This window comes from Aegilops tauschii, chromosome 6 (genome assembly GCF_002575655.3).
Source record: "Aegilops tauschii subsp. strangulata cultivar AL8/78 chromosome 6, Aet v6.0, whole genome shotgun sequence".
NCBI classification, from domain to species: domain Eukaryota; kingdom Viridiplantae; phylum Streptophyta; class Magnoliopsida; order Poales; family Poaceae; genus Aegilops; species Aegilops tauschii.
The window spans coordinates 79,979,704-79,999,596 of record NC_053040.3 but is presented as its reverse complement, the minus strand read 5'-3'; the positions used below and the strand labels follow the sequence as shown (position 1 = coordinate 79,999,596).

Below are 19,893 nucleotides of genomic sequence, written 5' to 3'. Positions count from 1 at the left end.
GACGCGCCGGTCCCTGAACTGCATGGAGGAGGAGCCGGAGCCGAAGCGCTGGGGCGGGGATGGGAACCAGCACCAGCACCAGACGAACGGGGAGGCTGATGACCCACAAGTATAGGGGATCTATCGTAGTCCTTTCAATAAGTAAGAGTGTCGAACCCAACGAGGAGCAGAAGGCAATGACAAGCGGTTTTCAGTAAGGTATTCTCTGCAAGCACTGAAGTTATTGGTAACAGATAGTTTTGTGATAAGGTAATTTGTAACGGGTAACAAGTAACAAAAGTAAACAAGGTGTAGAAAGGTGGACCAATCCTTTTTGTAGCAAAGGACAAGCCTGGACAAACTCTTATATAAAGGAAAACGCTTCCGAGGACACATGGGAATTATCGTCAAGCTAGTTTTCATCACGCTCATATGATTCGCGTTCGTTACTTTGATAATTTGATATGTGGGTGGACCGGTGCTTGGGTGCTGCCCTTCCTTGGACAAGCATCCCACTTATGATTAACCCCTATTGCAAGCACCTGCAACTACAAAAGAAGTATTAAGGTAAACCTAACCATAGCATGAAACATATGGATCCAAATCAGCCCCTTATGAAGCAACACATAAACTAGGGTTTAAGCTTCTGTCACTCTAGCAACCCATCATCTACTTATTACTTCCCAATGCCTTCCTCTAGGCCCAGATAATGGTGAAGTGTCATGTAGTCGACGTTCACATAACACCACTAGAGGAAAGATAACATACATCTCATCAAAATATCGAACGAATACCAAATTCACATGACTACTTATAGCAAGACTTCTCCCATGTCCTCAGTAACAAACGTAACTACTCACAAATCATGTTCATGTTCATAATCAGAGGGGTATTAATATGCATAAAGGATCTAAACATATGATTTTCCACCAAATAAACCATCTAGCATCAACTACAAGGAGTAATCAACACTACTAGCAACCCACAGGTACCAATCTGAGGTTTTGAGACAAAGATTCGATACAAGAGATGAACTAGGGTTTGAGATGAGAAGGTGCTGGTGAAGATGTTGATGCAGATTGACCCCCTCCCGATGAGAGGATCGATGGTGATGACGACGGTGATGATTTCCCCGGCAGAACAGCTCCGCGGAGCCCTAGATTGGTTTCGCCAGGTTCCGCCTCGAGACGGCAGCGCTTCGTCCCGAAAGCTTCCTTCTGATTTTTTCTAGGGCGAAAGACTTCATATAGCCAAAGATGGCCACCGGAGGCGTGCCAGGGGGCCCACGAGGCAGGGGGCGCGCCCAGGAGGGTAGGACACGCCCCCACCCTCGTGGATGGTGGGTGGCCCCCCTCTGGTGCTTTCTTCGCCCAATATTTTTTATATATTTCAAAACTGACTTTCGTGAAGTTTCAGGACTTTTGGAGTTGTGCAGAATAGGTCTATAATATTTGATCCTTTTCCAGCCCAGAATTCCAGCTGCCGGCATTCTCCCTCTTCGTGTAAACCTTGTAAAATAAGAGAGAATAGGCATAAGTATTATGACATAATGTGTAATAACAGCCCATAATGCAATAAATATCGATATGAAAGCATGATGCAAAATGGACGTATCAGTTCACCAAGCTTAAACCTCGCTTATCCTCAAACGGAAGCCGATAACGAAAAATATGTCCACACGTTTAGAGATAGAGGTGTCGATAAAATAGAATACGGACATGAAGGCATCATTATCATTATATATATATATATATATATATATATATATATATATATATATATATATATATATAGGGCCCGATGATGTTCCTGAGATCCGAAAATTCCACCGAACATAAAAAAAAAAAAATCCCCACGTACCTCCCCACGCCCCCATTCCCTCCCCGATCCAGCCACCATCCCCACGCCCCCACTCCCTCTCCCATCCAGCCACCCACCATCGTCGGCGTCGGCCCGCCACCGCCCCGGGAATCGGCCGCCGCGCCGCCCCCGCTCCGAGAACCGGCCGCCGCTTCCCTCCCGGACCGCGCCGCCGCCGCCGCTTCCCTCCCCGGAGTGCGCCGCCACCGCCGTCACCCTCCACGGATCATGCCGCCGCCGCCTCCCTCCCCGGATCGCGCCGCCACCGTCCGCCGCTAGTTACCGCTGCCTGTGCAGTCCTTCGCTAGCTGCCGCTGCAGTCTACCGCTAGCTCTCGCGGGGGAGGCAGTGCTGCTCCGGCTACCCATGCTTCACCGGCTGCCGCCGCGAACGGCGTCCGGACGCCATCACGTACTGCCCCCCGGCCCCGCCTCCAGCGCGTACCTGCTACAGCCTCGGGACAGACCTCTTCACGCGGGCGACTGGCCGCTCAAACTTCCCCTCGCCGGCCGTCGTGGGCCTCTGTATCCTCTCATGGCGGCTCCTCCCCTGTGGCACAAGCAAGGTCAACTGCGGCTGGATGAGACTCAAAAAAATGGTGGTACGTACTGGAACAAATACTCCTGGCATACCCATGTCGTTGGCAGCAAAAGGTATTTCAGTTACTAGTTCTTCCATATGCTAGAGGAATTTCTTTCAACCCACCTTGAGCAGAGCTCGTGGCATCAATTCTTTATTGTTTCTGTGTAAAAATTTATGAGCAGGAAGGAATAGTTCTGCCCGATGAGCAGTTCCAATTGAGTTCTCCCTACACATAGTTTGACTTTTATTTCCAAGCATTACGTTATCCTAGATATTTGATTGGTACTCCACCTTGCAAGCAAGGATGCTCTGAAAATGAAACACGTGATGTTTGATACACCTTTGTAACACCACGACTCAAGCTCTCTGCATTTTTTGTTAAAGGTCATCGGGCTGGGCACCTGCTGCTTATGTGTTGTACGCCTTGGGCGTCCCTGTGCTGGTGATGAGCGTGATGGCCGTGCATTGACCTGCATCGCCTGTCCAAACTGTGCCGGCCATGCGTCCGACGACCTCGTCCATCCCTGATCACCTCTTCCGCAATCAGCCGCACATACACAGACATGCCTGTGCTGTATTATACTTGAACTTGAGAGCTTCTGAACTCTCTGAATTTGTGTGCATGTTTTTATATTGTGTCATTGCATAGCTCCACCACTGAATTTGGAAATTCAGTCAATGCTTAAACTTGATAAAAAAGAGCAAGAAACAGTGACAGATTATGTGTGTTTTTCACGGAAGTGAGCTGGGAATTTAGATGTTCCTTTTCATAATATTAAGGGCGTCGATCATTCAACTATTTATGTTATCCTTCGTGCTCTGACTTGAGTGAAGTTATGTGAACTAGCATAGTATATTGTAGTTTTCTGATTTTGAGTCGTGGCATATAGTCCTCACACAAAGTAGTTGCAAATATATTGAAGTATATTATGCACATAGTTATCCTCCCTAATGCCTAAACTGGTACGTTTTCAATCTTTGTGCTGCCTACTAAACATAATTATTGAAGGTCTTCCCTGACCCATGGTCACGCGAAAGCGGTGCTGCTCCGGCAAGCTCCTCTGTCCCCCGAGCACAGTGCTGTCCATGACGGTCTCCTCCCTCCTGTTCCCTTAGCGAGGATGATGTCAATTTTTTGCGAAACAGAAAGTTATGTAGTTCTTCAGTATATGTCCATAGAAACCCATGACAATTTCTTCAGTAGCAGTTCAACAAAAAATCCTGCTGTAGTTCTTGAGTATTGTTCCATTAGAATTTCATGTTATCTAAGTATTTTTCGTACTTGCTATTGCAGATAAGTGTTTGTTAGAATTGTCATTCTGTCAGTAAAGTACCATTCTTCAGTATATGTTCTGAAAATTTCATCTTTTGGTGCCTGGTGTGAATCGTTGGTCTTCTCTCACTTTTTCTCCTGAATTAGAGGTAGCATGTTGCTTTTCGCACTTGATGAAGAACATATCCTAAAATGTGAAAAAAATTGTTCCCCAATGAATAATTTATTGTTGGTAAAGATCTATTTTCTTCCAGAGTGATGAAGTTTTGCTCCTAAACAAAGAACTTTATGTTGGTCCTAAATGAGGAGGTAGTATAGGGAACTACATGTACGTGTTTTTCCGAAAACTTTCTTAAACCATTTTTGATGAAGTATAGGGAACTTCATGTACGTGTTACTCCCAAAACGATATGAAACTTTGTGTGTACAATTTTTTAATATACCATATTGATTTAGAACTAAAAAGGGCATGCTTTTTTAATAATCTAGAAGTTCAACGACTTCAACCTAGAAAGTTCAAAAGACATTATTTTTGAGGTAGAACACATCCTGCCTAGAAGATGCATATGGAATAAAATGTAAATTCGCAATGAAGTTCATATATAAAAAAAGTTGAAGTTTTCATAGAGAAAAAGGTGCATTTCTGAAAAAAGGTACATGTTTTCTAATTCCAGATGCTTATATGGTCGTCCTGGGACACTGGATTTTTTTTCATTTTAGGTGAGCCAAATTTTTGTGTGGATGTGCTGTGCATGTGCCTGTGCGTAGTACACTGAATAGAACAAAAAAGTATATTATGGGTGCCCTCTAAATGTTTGTCCTACTGCTTAGTAGAAATGACCCAAAATTTCCTATTGTTTTTGCACATGTTGGATTCAAGGGAAAACGTGTATAAAAAAGGTGTGATTTCAAAAGTTCAGGTGTAACGAACATCGAAGTTCAAACCAATAAAATGTAAACAAAAAAACATGGAATTCAAAGAATAAAAACTATGGAGTTCATGAAAAAAATTAGCACCCGAAGTTCATGTTTTAGAAATTCCGAAGTTCACGTGTACCACGTACAGAAGAAAAATCATCAAATCAAAAAAAGGGACCGCCTAGGCCATTTCACCGAAAAGCAAAAAATGCATAAAAAATGTCACGACAAAATTCTATAAGAAGTTCAAATTTAAAAACCGAAGCAGGTCAATGTTAAAAAAATGAAGTTGTTAATATCTAAAAGACAATGGAAGTTCAAAAAATTTGAGCAAGAAGTTAAAAAAAGTAGTTCAAAAATCTTTATAACGGATTTTCCCCATTTGTAAAAAAACAGAGAAGTTCAAATTAAAAAGAGGAGCATTTCAAAAGATTGTATGAAAAATGATTTTCCCCGTTTTATAAAAACTAGAAGTTCAAATTAAAATAACGACGCGGTATCATTGTTTATATAAAAAAACATTTTCCCCGTTACTAACCAAAAAAACCAGATTTAAAAAATGGTGAACTTCGATGTCTATAAAAAATCGCATTTTTCACATTATTAAAAAATAAAACCAAGAAGTTCAAAATTTTAAAACAAAAAAGTTCAAAAAACTCGATTTTCCTCGTTACTAAAGAATAAAACTAAGAAGTTCAAATTAAAATAACAGAGAAGTTCGAAGTATATAAAAAACTCATTTTTTCCCATTATTAAAGAATAAATGAAGAAGTTCAAATTTAAAATAGGAACAACAAAAAAAGTTCAAGTGCTCTGTCTGGAGAAGTTCAAAAATTCTTGCGAGAGAGGTTCACCTTGTATTTCCATGTTCGTTTTTTTGTATAAAAATCGAATACAATTCTTTACTCAAAGTATAAAAAGGTGAAGTTCAAATTGAAATAACAGAGAAGTTCGGAGTTTATTAAAACCTAGGATTTACTTGTTCGAAAAATAAAGAACACAACACCATTTTTTTACTTTTGTGAGAGAGGTTTGTACAAAAAGAATATCATTTGTGTAAGACTGACGAAATGGATGAGAAAATTACAAACGAACATACGTCATAGAAGTTCAACGTGAAAACAACATGAAGTTCGACTACTATAGTGAATGTATTTGTGATGAATTTTTTTTAAAATCATCGTGAGTATGAAAAAAGATCAACACGGAAAAGTTGTGGGTTTATATCAGCTTTCCACCGGTATATTACTTGCTCAATTCCGGTGAGTGTTCTGGTGAGTGGATGGAGAGCTACGGGCAAAAAAAGCACGTGAAAAACAGAGTGAAGTTCAACTAGATATGTTGAGAAGTTCAGGTTCTTCACGCGGTGCATTTTCGAAAAATCTGTTTCGCGATAAAGGCAGAACAAATGATCTCGTTATTTTGGAAATTACTTGAAAACGGTTAGGAATCAGAGAAAACCATCAACATGAAAAAGTTTCGCATTTCCTTAGTTTTTCAAGGGTATATTATTTGCCCCATTCCGATAAGGTTTGCAGAAATTACGGCGAAAATACGTTTTTAGCCATTTTCATATTTTGTTTAAAACAGTAAGGAATTGGGAGAAACAATATATACCAAAAAGTTTCGCATTTCCTCAAGCTTTCCAACACCATATCATTTGCTACATTCGTACGTAGCTTTAGAAAATTAGCTCGAAAATACGAACTCAGTGCAACTTGGACCGTTTTCTAAATTACTTTTAAACTGTTGAAAATTAGAAAAAACTTTAAACATGAAAAAGTAGCGCATTTTCATAAGCTTTCCAACGCCATATCATTTGGCTCAATTGGATTAGCCGCTTAGAAATGACATCGAAAATACGAACTCGGGTGTTCGGTTTGCGAAATTTTACGATTTTCCAAATTACTCTTTAACCGTAGGGAATTAGAGAAAACTTTCAACATGTGGAAGGGGCGGTTTTGCAGCAGCTTTCCAACGCCATATTATTTGCCTCATTCCGATAAACGGTTTTGAAATGCGATTGAAAATACGATTCATGTTTTTTGTATGAAGAAAAAAGGTTTCCAAAACTGTCTTAAACCGCTTACATTTTGCCAAAAATTTAATTTGGGACATGATACTCGTGTCCATAGTTTTCCAACGGTATATCGCAAGCCCCATTTTGACAATGTTTGCGGAAGTTCAACCTAGTACTAGGGGAAGTTCAGGTTGAGCAACTCAGGCAGTAAAATTGCAACAGAGACATGTTTCATCACTACCCGAGAGCAAATCCGCCAATGAGCGAGATTCCTATTTAAAACGGACATTTAGTTGCTAAAAACCGTTTGTAGAGTACACTTACATCACATAGAACATGACCGACAAAAAAAATTCGCGCGGGGAGACACGGTTGAGAAGATAGCCGGAAGGTCGGGTTCCTACAGAGGGAAGTTCAGGCGTGTAACTCAGGAAGTTTATGTTGTGATCAGAATAATATTCTGATCCCGTGATCAGAATAGTGTTTATGTGTGTGTGTATATATATATATGGAAAATCCATCCTCCCACCCGGTGGTAGTTACCCCACATATCTCATATACTACCATGTGGTACTATATATAGTATTTTATTATTTTAAATATGTTCATATACTATATCTAAGATATTTCAAAGCAAGTTGCATGAAAAATTGCATATGAGCCCATAGTTTTTGTTATATTTGTGAAATACGTACATATTTGTACGTAAAAAAGAGCATACTCAAAACACGGTACATACTACCTAAAAATTAGTATATATACTACCTAATTATTGTTATATACTACATACTACACGTACGTACTCTCGGTTTCGATAAATACTACATACAACATACAAAAAGCAAGTGGTGGTAACTACCACTGCTTGTACGAAACATTTGGGCTATTCTGTTACGCGTAACAGAATATTATTCTGTTACCCTACATGAACTGATGAATTCAAGCGGCTGAATTGATGAAATTCAAGCGCTTGAACTGATGCTTTCTGTTTCTGTTAAAAATCATCTTCTTTAGTTCATTTTTTTTGCAAATTTTTTTTGTCAAAACGGGGCGTGTAATATATCGTTGGAAAACTCTTGACATCTACATTACAATTTTATAATTTGTTTTTTGCAAAAAAATTATGGTTTAAGAGCAGTTTTGAAGAAACCTTTTTTTAAAACCGAAAATGCAAATTGTATTTTTGACTTAATTTTCAAACGGTTTGTCGGAATTGAGAAAATGAGATGGCGTTGGAAAGCTTGTGAAAATCCGCATCTTCCATATATCTACTATTTTTCCAAATTCTACATGATTTAAAATTAATTTGAAAAATGGTGAAATTCTGGGCGAAAAGTATTTTCGCTATTTTTTGCAAACGTTTTGTCGGATTGACGCAGACGATACGGCGTTGGAAAGCTATGAAAATGCACAACTTTTGCGTATAGAAAGTTTTTTCTAATTCCGTACAGTTTAAATACGAATTCAAATACGGTTAAAGTTGGTTTTGAACATGATTTTGTTAAAAAGTTTATTGAAATGATGCAAATAATATACCGTTGAAAAGCTACCGATAATGCGAAACTTAGTCATGTTAAACATTTACTCAAATTCATAATCGTTTAAGAGTAATTTTGAATACGGCAAGACGGATGCTGCTGTTTTCCCGTTTGAAAAACAGAGTACTCGTACTGATATATGTGTGTGTTTGTACTGAGCTATTTTTTGTACAGTAATTTTGAATTATTCTAAAAAAATAGTCCTTGTACTGATGTTTGCATGGGTTTGTACTAAGCATATTTTCACTAACTAGACTTTGCTCTGTTTTTGGGTAATATTTTTGCTCGTAAATTTTCAACGGTTTATTGTATCGTCGCCCCTGTACTTGCATGGTTTGCATCATCGAACTGAATGATATTTTATTCAAAAAGAAAATGTGTTTGTTTTGTTTCTTTTTTTTTGGACTGAACATTTTTTTGACAACGAAGTTCTGAACTTCTCTCATTTTACGACTTGTACTGAGGTACTTACTAAGCAGGATTTTCATGGGGTTTCTTTTTTTGCTTGAACTTTTACAATTTGAATTTCTGCCATTTCTTTTATTCCGAACGGACCACCGTTTTAAACTCGTACTGAGGTACTTACTACGCCCGAACTAGGGTGGCTGTCGCGTGTCTCGGCGAGGAAGAAGACGAAGCTCGGGGGCGAGGCTTTATTCGGCCGGCGGCTGGTCCGGTCGGTAGGATGCTGCGCAAGGCGGGGGGTGACAGGCGCAGGGCGGCGGGGCTCCGAGTGGCGACGCACGGCGGAGGGGCTCGGGGTGGCGGTGCGGGGCGGGGATGGCGGTGCGCGGCGGCGGAGGGAGGCTGGGACGGCGCGCGGCAGCCGCCGGAGGCGGGGACGGGCCGGCGAGCTCGTAGGAGGGGAGGCGTGCGGGGAGGATCCGGCACCCGTCAACGGGGAGGTGCGCGGGGAGGGGCCGGCGCCCGTCGGAGGGAAGGCGCGCGAGGAGGGGCCGGCGAGCCCGTCGGCGTGGAGGCATGCGGGCGGTCGGCCGGCGGCAACACGTGGGTCGGAGGAGCGACCCGTCACGGTGCCGCAGGCTCCCTCGCTCCGGCTGCCGCCGTCGGTCGCTCGCCCGCGACGGCTGCCTCCGGCGGTAGAGGCGGGTTAGGTTGGTGTCGGGTCGGGGAGTTTCTGCTATGGCCTACGCGTCGCGCCCTTATAGGGCCGAGGGGTAACAAAATAGTATTCTGTTACTAGTAACAGAATAGTCCAACCCTATATATATATACATGTCATATGATTTCTTATGCTAAAGTAACAATCTATTCACAATGCCAAGTATGAATCAGAAACTTCATTGAAAACTAACAAACTATGATCTCGGTCATTGAAGCAATTGCAATTTATCATAACATCGGAAAGAGTCAATATAAGAGCTTTTCAGCAAGTCCACATACTCAACTATCATTTAGTCTTTCACAATTGCTAACACTCACGCAATACTTATGGGTATGGAGTTTTAATCAGACACCGAGAAAGATAGTGGCTTATAGTGTTGCCTCCCGACCTTTTACCTCAAGGGTAATGTCAACAATAGTAATTTATGTTAACTTACATCCAATTGGATATATATATATATATATATATATATATATATATATATATATATATATATATATATATATATATATATATATCAGGATCTTTCCAACACAATGTGCTTGCCAAAGTATAAAGTGTAAAAAGGAAAGGTGAAGATCACCGTGACTCTTGCATAAAACATAAAGCAAAAATAAAAGATAGGCCCTTCGCAGAGGGAAGCAGAGGTTGTCATGTGCTTTAATGGTTGGATGCACAAAATCTTAATGAGAAAGAACGTCACTTTATATTGCCACTTGTGATAGGGACCTTTATTATGCAGTCCATTGCTTTTATTGCTTCCATATATATCACAAGATCGTATAAAGCTTATTTTCTACACACTAATAGATCATACATATTTAGAGAGCAATTTTTATTGCATGCAACAATGACAACTTACTTGAAGGATCTTACTCAATCCATAGGTAGATATGGTGGACTCTCATGGCAAAACCGGGTTTAAGGATATTCAGAAGCACAAGTAGTATCTCTACTTGGTGCAAAGAATTTGGCTAGCATGAGGGGAAAGGCAAGCCCAACATGTTGGATGATCCATGACAATGTACTTTATTTCGGATATAAGAAAACATAACCCATTACGTTGTCTTCCTTGTCCAACGTCAACTTTTTAACATGTCATATTTCAATGAGTGCTCACAATCATAAAAGATGTCCAAGATAGTATATTTATATGTGAAAATCTCTCTTTCTTTATTACTTCCTATTAATTGCAACGATGACCAAAACTATGTTTGTCAACTCTCAACAACTTTTATTCAACATACTCTATATGTGAAGTCATTACTCTCCATAAGATCAATATGATCTCGTTAATTCTTTTTATTCTTTCTTTTATTCCGTCTAGATCATAGCAAGATAATCAAGCCCTTGACTCAAAACTAATCTTTATTATATAGCTCACGGACTCGATTACATAGTAGGATCATAAAGTAAAGCTCAAAACTCAATCATACTAAAACTTTATTCTACTAGATCAAGCTATTACCAAAAGGATCGAACTAAGAAAAATTGTAAAGATAGAAGTGTGATGGTGATACAATACCGGGGCACCTCCCCAAGCTTGGCAGTTGCCAAGGGGAGTGCCCATACCCATGTGTTTATGTCTCTTTCCTCTGAGGTGGTGATGATGGAGTTTTTGATGATGTAGGCTTGTCGTCGATCTTCCAAGGCATAGGCTCACCATCATAGAAGGATGATCGAGTCTCCGGGATCCTCAAATTTGCAGCCAAACTCATCCTCTTGAATCTATATTCATACTCACAGTTTTGGTTTTGCAGGTCATAGATCTGGGCTTGGAGATGCTCAATTTTCTCGTGAAGCTTGAAGATGGTCTCCCCAATGTTCTTGGCATCCAGCTTGTGGTTGTTGGTGAACTCCGCGATCATCATGTGGTTGGCGTTGAGTCCGCGTTCCACCATCCCTTGGCACTTGAAAACTTGTTGCTCCATTGCTTCGAGTCTTGCCTCCACGCTCCGGTCCTCTTTGGTCCCTCGACATCGCGGATGTGCAGCAACCCATCACGCATCTCAATTGTTTGAGGGTGTTGCAGCACCTCCGCGAGGTAGGAATTGGTAACCTTCTCGAAGAACTTGTCCTTGGGGGCGCTTGAAGACGTCATGATGATCTAGATCTATCAGAAAAACAGTTCAAAACAAAAACAGAGGTTATTTGCGTGGTATGGTGGTCAAAACCTTCAGGAGATTATATAATGAATTTTTACCGACCAAAAGAAGTATCGTGCAAGAAAACAGAGTCCGGAGGGCACACGAGGTGCCCATGAGGCAGGGGGCGCGCCCAGGGGGGTAGGGCACGCCCTCCACCCTCGTGGATGCCTCGTGTCCTCTTCGGACTACTCCTTATTTTCCTATTTTCTTAAATATTCCAAAACAGAGAAAATTGCTATTAGAACTGTTTTGGAGTCGGTTTACTTACGGTACCACATACTATTCCTTTTCGTAGTCTGAAACGTTCTGGAAAGTGTCCCTTATGTATTTCTCTGGGGTTACAGTCTCCATAACATTAGTTTCAACATTTATGGGATTACCTGAGATATAATGTTTGATTCTTTGACCGTTCACCACCTTCGGATTTGTGCCTTCGAAGTTGTTAATTTTTATGGCACCGGAACGATAGAACTCCTCGATGACGTAAGGACCTTCCCATTTAGAGGGGAGTTTCCTTGCAAAAAATCTTAAACGAGAGTTGTATCGCAAAACATAATCACCTACATTAAACTCACGCTTTTGTATCCTTTTGTCATGCCATCTTTTAACTTTTTCTTTAAACAGTTTGGCATTCTCATATGCCTGGGTTCTCCATTCATCAAGTGAGCTAATGTCAAATAGTCTCTTCTCACCAGCAAGTTTGAAATCATAATTGAGCTCTTTAATGGCCCAATATGCCTTATGTTCTAGTTCGAGAGGTAAGTGACATGCTTTTCCATAAACCATTTTATACGGAGACATACCCATAGGATTTTTATATGCAGTTCTATAGGCCCATAGTGCATCATCAAGTTTTTTGGACCAATTCTTTCTAGATCTATTAACAGTCTTTTGCAAAATTAATTTAATCTCCCTATTACTTAGTTCTACTTGACCACTAGATTGTGGATGGTATGGAGATGAAATTCTATGATTAACATCATACTTAGCAAGCATTTTACGAAAAGCACCATGAATAAAATGTGAACCACCATCAGTCATTAAATATCTAGGGACTCCAAACCTTGGAAAAATAACTTCTTTAAGCATCTTAATAGAGGTGTTATGATCAACACTACTAGTTGGAATAGCTTCTACCCACTTAGTATCGTAATCAACAGCAACTAAAATATGTGTATACCCATTAGAGGAAGGAAACGGTCCCATATAATCAAAGCCCCAAATATCAAATGGTTCAATAACAAGTGAATAGTTCATAGGCATTTCTTGACGTCTGCTAATATTACCAATTCTTTGACATTCATCACAAGACAAGACAAACTTACGGGCATCTTTGAAGAGAGTAGGCAAAAAAAATCGGATTGCAATACCTTATGTGCAGTTCTATCTCCAGCGTGGTGTCCTCCATAAGCCTCGGAGTGACACTTGTGTAGGGTCTGTTCCTGTTCATGCTCAGGTACACAATGTCTAATAACATCATCTACTCCTCCTTTATAAAGGTATGGGTCATCCCAGAAGTAATGTCTTAAATCATAGAAAAACTTTTTCTTTTGCTGATATGTGAAACTAGGTGGTATAAATTTAGCAACAATGTAATTAGCATAATCAGCATAGCATGGAGCAGTACGAGAAGCGTTTATTACAGCTAATTGTTCATCAGGGAAGCTATCATCAATAGGTAGTGGGTCATCAAGAACATTCTCTAACCTAGACAAGTTGTCTGCAACAGGGTTCTCAACTCCCTTTCTATCAATAATATGCAAATCAAATTCTTGTAGCAAGAGAACCCATCTAATAAGTCTAGGTTTAGCATCTTTCTTTTCCATAAGGTATTTAATAGCAGCATGATCAGTGTGAACAGTTACTTTAGAATCAACAATATAAGGTCTGAACTTATCACAAGCAAATACAACTGCTAAAAATTCTTTTTCAGTAGTGGCATAATTTCTCTGGGCACTGTCTAGAGTTTTACTAGCATATTGGATAACATTTAATTTCTTATCAACTCTTTGTCCTAGATCAACATCTACAGCATAATCACTAGCATCACACATAATTTCAAAGGGTAAATTCCAATCAGGTGGCTGAACAATAGGTGCAGAAATCAAAGCTTTCTTAAGTATTTCAAATGCTTCTACACAATCATCATCAAAGACAAAAGGAACATCTTTTTGTAAGAGATTAGTCAGAGGCCTAGAAATTTTAGAGAAGTCTTTAATGAACCTCGTATAAAAACCGGCATGACCAAGGAAACTTCTTATACCTTTGATGTCCTTAGGACACGACATCTTTTCAATAGCATCAACTTTAGCTTTATCAATTCAATACCTCTTTCAGAAATTTTATGCCCCAAGACAATACCTTCATTAACCATAAAGTGGCACTTCTCCCAATTCAAGACAAGATTAGTTTCTTCACATCTCTCGAAAACTCGATCAAGGTTGCTTAAGCAATCATCAAAAGAAGTTCCATACACGGAGAAATCATCCATGAAAACCTCAACAATCTTCTCACAAAAGTCAGAGAATATAGCAGTCATACATCTTTGAAAGGTAGCAGGTGCATTGCATAAACCAAAAGGCATACGTCTATAAGGAAAGGTACCGAAAGGGCAAGTAAAAGTGGTCTTTTCTTGATCCTCTTTCGACACAGGTATTTGAGAGAAACCAGAATAACTGTCTAGAAAGCAAAAATGTGTATGTTTGGATAATCTTTCTAGCATTTGATCAATAAAAGGTAAAGGGTAATGATTCTTTTTAGTAGCTTTATTTAGTTTGCAGAAATCAATTACCATTCTATAACCTGTAACAATTCTTTGTGGGATCAATTCATCTTTATCATTAGGAACAACAGTAATACCTCCCTTCTTAGGGACAGAATGGACAGGACTTACCGACTGACTATCAGCAACAGGATAAATTATACCTGCCTCTAGAAGCTTTAGTATTTCTTTTCTTACCACTTCTTTCATCTTAGGATTTAACCGTCGTTGGTGATCAACAACCGGTTTAGTGTCTTTCTCCAATTTTATTTTGTGCTGGCATAGAGTGGGACTAATGCCCTTAAGATCATCAAGAGTACATCTAATAGCAGCACGGTGCTTCTTCGGAGTTTTCAATAATTTCTCTTCTTCCTCCTCTAAAAGGTTAGCAGTAATAATAACAGGATATATCTTCTTTTCATCAAGATAAGCATATTTAAGAGTATCAGGTAATGGTTTAAGCTCAAACACGGGATCACCCTTGGGTGGAGGAGGATCCCCTAGAATTTCAACATGCAAGTTGTGTTTCAAAATAGGGCCTTGTTTAAAGAATACTTCATCTATTTCCCTTCTTTCATTCATAAACATATCATTTTCATGGTCTAGCAAATATTGTTCTAAAGGATTGTTAGGAGGCACGGCAATAGAAGCGAGACCAATAATTTCATCTTTACTAGGCAATTCTTTATCATGGGGGTGTCTACAAAATTTAGCAAAATCATGAGACATATCCCCTAAACCAATAGTAACAACATCCTTTTTGCAATCTATCTTAGCATTAACAGTATTCAAGAAGGGCCTACCAAATATAATGGGACAGAAGTCATCTTGTGGGGAACCAAGAACAAGAAAATCAGTAGGATATTTAACTTTCCCACACAAGACATCAACATCTCTAACAATCCCAACTGGTGAAATAGTATCTCTGTTGGCAAGCTTAATTGTAACATCAATACCTTCTAACTCAGCAGGTGCAATATCATGCATAATTTCTTCGTATAAAGAATGAGGTATTGCAACCGCACTAGCACCCATATCACATAAGCCATGGTAACAATAATCTCCTATTTTAACAGAGATAACATGCATGCTTACAACATGTCTATGTTTATTTTTAGTACCAGGTTTAGCAATTTTAGCAGCTTCATCACAGAAGTAAATAACATGCCCATCAATATTATCAAACAAGAGATCTTTAACCATAGCAATACTAGGTTCAACTTTAATTTGCTCAGAGGGTTTGGGTGTTCCAATATTACTTTTGTTGACCACAGTTGAAGCTTTAGCATGATCCTTTATTCTAACAGGGAAAGGTGGTTTCTCAATATAAGCAGTAGGAACAATAGGATAAACATTATAAGTGATAGTCTTTTCTTCAACTTTAATAGGTTAAACTACTTTTACTTCAATGGGAGGATAATATTTAAACAACTTGTCCTTAGGAAGATCAACATGAGTAGCAAATGATTCACAAAAGGAAGCTACTATCTCAGAGTCAAGTCCATATTTAGTGCTAAATTCACGGAAAACATCGGTATCCATAAAAGATTTAACACAATCAAACTTAGGTGTTATAGCTGACTCCTTACCTTCATTGAGTTCCCAATCTTCAGAGTTGCGTTTAATTCTTTCCAATAAATCCCATATGAATTCAATAGTCTTCATCATAAAAGAACCAGTACAAGAAGTATCGAGCATGGAGCGATTATTGAGAGAAAGCCGAGCATAAAAATTTTGAATAATAATTTTTCTTGAGAGCTCATGATTGGGGCATGAATATAACATTGACTTAAGCCTCCCCCAAGATTGAGCAATGCTTTCTCCTTCGCGTGGCCAAAAATTATATATATAATTATGATCACGATGAACCAGATGCATAGGATAAAACTTCTGATGAACTTCCAATTTCAATCGGTTGTAGTTCCATGATCCAATATTATCGCATAGCCTAAACCATGTCGCCTTTCCCTTCAAAGATAAAGGGAATACCTTCTTCTTGATAACATCCTCGGGCATACCTGCAAGCTCAAATAATCCACAAACTTCATCCATATAGATTAGGTGCAAATCGGGATGTAATGTTCCATCTCCTGTAAAAGGATTAGCTAGCAGTTTCTCTATCATACCCGAAAGAATTTCAAAGTAAACATTTTCAGCAGATTCAGTAGGTTGGGGAGCAACTCTTTGCTCTACTGGTCGGGGTGAAGATACTCCGAACAAGCCCCTCAAAGGATTACTTTCCATGGTAACAAGTGAAAGTAAATTTCAGCACACTATATAAATTTTTCCTTACCAAATTCCACCTACCAAAGACGCTTCACTCCCCGGCAATGGCGCCAGAAAAGAGTCTTGATGACGCACAAGTATAGGGGATGTATCGTAGTCCTTTCGATAAATAAGAGTGTCGAACCCAACGAGGAGCAGAAGAAAATGATAAGCGGTTTTCAGTAAGGTATTCTCTGCAAGCACTGAAATTATCGGTAACAGATAGTTTTGTGATAAGGTAATTTGTAACGGGTAACAAGTAACAAAAGTAAACAAGGTGCGACAAGGTGGCCCAATCCTTTTTGTAGCAAAGGACAAGCCTGGACAAACTCTTATATAAAGGAAAACGCTCCCGAGGAGACATGGGAATTATCGTCAAGCTAGTTTTCATCACGCTCATATGATTCGCGTTCGTTATTTGATAATTTGATATGTGGGTGGACCGGTGCTTGGGTGCTGCCCTTCCTTGGACAAGCATCCCACTTATGATTAACCCCTATAGCAAGCATCCGCAACTACAAAAGAAGTATTAAGGTAAACCTAACCATACACTACTAGGGAAATGCTTATACACAGACGCTTACTAGTAGCGCGGGTTTATACCCCCCGCTACTGCTACTTACTAGTAGCGCGGATTTTTACCCCTCACTACTACTAAGTTGATAGTAGTAGCGCGGGTTTTTAATCCTTGCTACTACTAAGTGGTCTCTACCGTGCCCCCCCGGGACATGCCATAGTAGTAGCGAGGGTTATAAACCTACGCTACTACTTTGTGAATAGCTGTAGCGTAGGTCAGATGCCCACGCTACTAGTATATTCCCACACCACCCACCCCGATCCACCCCACCAACCGTCCCACTCCACCCACCACTGTTTGTCTAAAAAACACCCAACCCTCGATCCAGATCCCCTCCTCTCTTCTCCCGATTCACCCCTCGTCTCCCTCCCATCCCACGCCGCCGCCGCCCACCGTGCTTCTTCTCTCCCCCGCACCATCCTTCGCTCCCCCGCACCCGCCGCTCATCCCCGACGTCCTTTCTCGCCGCCAGCCCCGCCGCGCTCCTTCACTCCGCCACCCGCTCGGCCTCGCCGCCCCTTCACTCCTGCGCATGGACGGGGGAGGCGCACGCACGCACGCACCAGAGACCGGGCGGCGGAGGCCGCACCCGACTGGGAGGCCGGACGGTGGAGGTCGCACGCACCTGAGGCCGAACAGCGACGACGGAGGCCGCACGCACCTGAGGCTAGACAGCGACGACGGAGGCTGCACGCACCCGACGGGGAGGCCGAATGGGGACGGCGGGAGGCCGCACCCAGCTGACGGGGAGGCCAGCACGGCGACGGCGGGAGGCCGCACGCATCGGACGGGGAGGCCAGAAGGCGACGGCGCGAGGAGGCGGCACACACCGGACGGGAAGGCTGGAAGGCGACGGCGCGCGGAGGCCGCACGCACCCGATGGCGACGGTGGAGGTCGATTTGGATTATCCGCTGGTATTCCAATTATCCTTCCTTACAAATTTCGTTTGCAAATTTCTGACTTTTAGGTATGTGCGTGCAAACCAGGAGGTGTTTGCACATCCTGCAATTTGATGCAAATATCTTCCCTTCTAATGTTCCGATGCAATCGATCTACGGTGAAGATGTTGATGGAGATTGACCCCCTCCCGATGAGAGGATCGATGGTGATGACGATGGTGATGATTTCCCCCTCCCGGAGGGATGTTTCCCCGGCAGAACAGCTCCGCCGGAGCCCTAGATTGGTTTTGCCAGGTTCCGCCTCGAGATGGCGGCGCTTCGTCCCGAAAGCTTCCTTCTGATTTTTTGCAGGGCAAAAGACTTCATATAGCCAAATATGGGCACCGGAAGCCTGCCAGGGGGCCCACGAGGCCGGGGGGCGCGCCCAAGGGGGTAGGGCGCGCCCCACCCTCGTGGATGGTGGGTGGCCCCCCTCTTGTGCTTTCTTCGCCCAATATTTTTATATATTCCAAAACTGACTTTCGTGGAGTTTTAGGACTTTTGGAGTTGTGCAGAATAGGTCTCTATTATTTGCTCCTTTTCCAGCCCAGAATTCCAGCTGCCGGCATTCTCCCTCTTCGTGTAAACCTTATAAAATAAGAGAGAATAGGCATAAGTATTATGACATAATGTGTAATAATAGCCAATAATGCAATAAATATCGATATGAAAGCATAATGCAAAATGGACTTATCAGAGGCTGCCGCGGCGGGGCCACCGGACCCCGAGCAGGGGCCTGACGAGGCACCGAAGAGGACGAGCCGCCAGCCCCACCCGAGGCCGCCACCTCCCACGGATCCGGCCGCGCAGAGCCCTCGGCACCAGATCCGGGCGACGGGGCTCCAGATCCGGCCGCCGCCCACGCCAACTCCGGGCCAGCCGCCCACGCCTCGCGCTCGGGATCCACCTACTCACGCGATGCGCGCCCGGCCTCCAACTTGGAGCGCAGACCAGCCTCGTACGCCAGATCCACCCCAGATCCAGGCGATTCCTCGCGGCGACGCTTGCTTACCGACAAGGCTTCATTGGAAGAACCCCTAGACTTGTCCATGGTGAGGGCCTCTGCGAAGGAGAGGAGGAGGAGGGGAGGAGGAGTAGTGGATCTGTGGAAACGACGAATGGTGAGACGGAACTTGCGAATGTCTACGACAGAGGCCGGAAACCCTAGGAAAGGGGGGAGGGATCCTCTCCGCACCCATAAATAGCCAGACCTAGCCAGGCCCAACTGGGCCGGTTCGGGCGAATGGGCCGGGGGGGGGGGGGGGAGGGAGCGGAACAGTGGCCACAACCATTTGCCCAGAGCCCACAGAGGGGGGGGGGGGGGAGCAGACAACGAAAAAAGCGAGGGGGGCACATGCGGCCCAGCAAGCGCCGGCCTAGGGGCAGGCAGGCCCAAAAGGCCTCGAGGTCCACAGACCACCTGAGCCTGAGCGCGATCTAGGGTTTGCCCGTCTCCCAACGCTCCACCCGCCGACGAGCCAGGCACCGCCGTGAGGGAGGGAGGGAGAGCCGCAGCAACGCCCGAGATCGGAGAACCCAGGGTGACAGCATCCACCGCACCACCAGGAGGAAATGGTCCAAGGATGCCACGAGCAGGAGAGAGAGCCGGACACTTACCAGATTTACGCCGACGGCCAGCGCAATGCCACCCAGACGAGCCAGCCGACAACACCACCCGCTTGCCCCTACCCCCAGGAGCAAATTTCCGAACCCGAGCCGACGCCCTCGGGGAGGAGGCATCATCCGAACTAGAGGAGGAGTCATCATCAGCGAGTGCCCAAAAGCGAGATCCAGAAGGCGGCGGGGACACACCGACCGCCCCACCGCGACCGGCGAGAGATCAGGGGGACCCGCAGCTGCTGGGGAGGACGGAGGGCTCGGAGAGAGGGGCAAGGAGCTAGGTTTGGA

At 42.8% G+C, this 19,893-nt stretch overlaps 1 long non-coding RNA gene across 1 annotated transcript; it reads left to right on the top strand.

Annotated features, from left to right (window-relative positions):
• Nucleotides 1-1,855: 1,855 nt before the first annotated feature.
• LOC109732888 (uncharacterized) lies at nt 1,856-3,224 on the top strand. The gene is made up of 2 exons (XR_002225497.4): nt 1,856-2,492; nt 2,806-3,224. It is a non-coding gene; the product is annotated as an uncharacterized lncRNA (long non-coding RNA).
• The last annotated feature ends 16,669 nt before the right edge of the window (nt 3,225-19,893 follow it).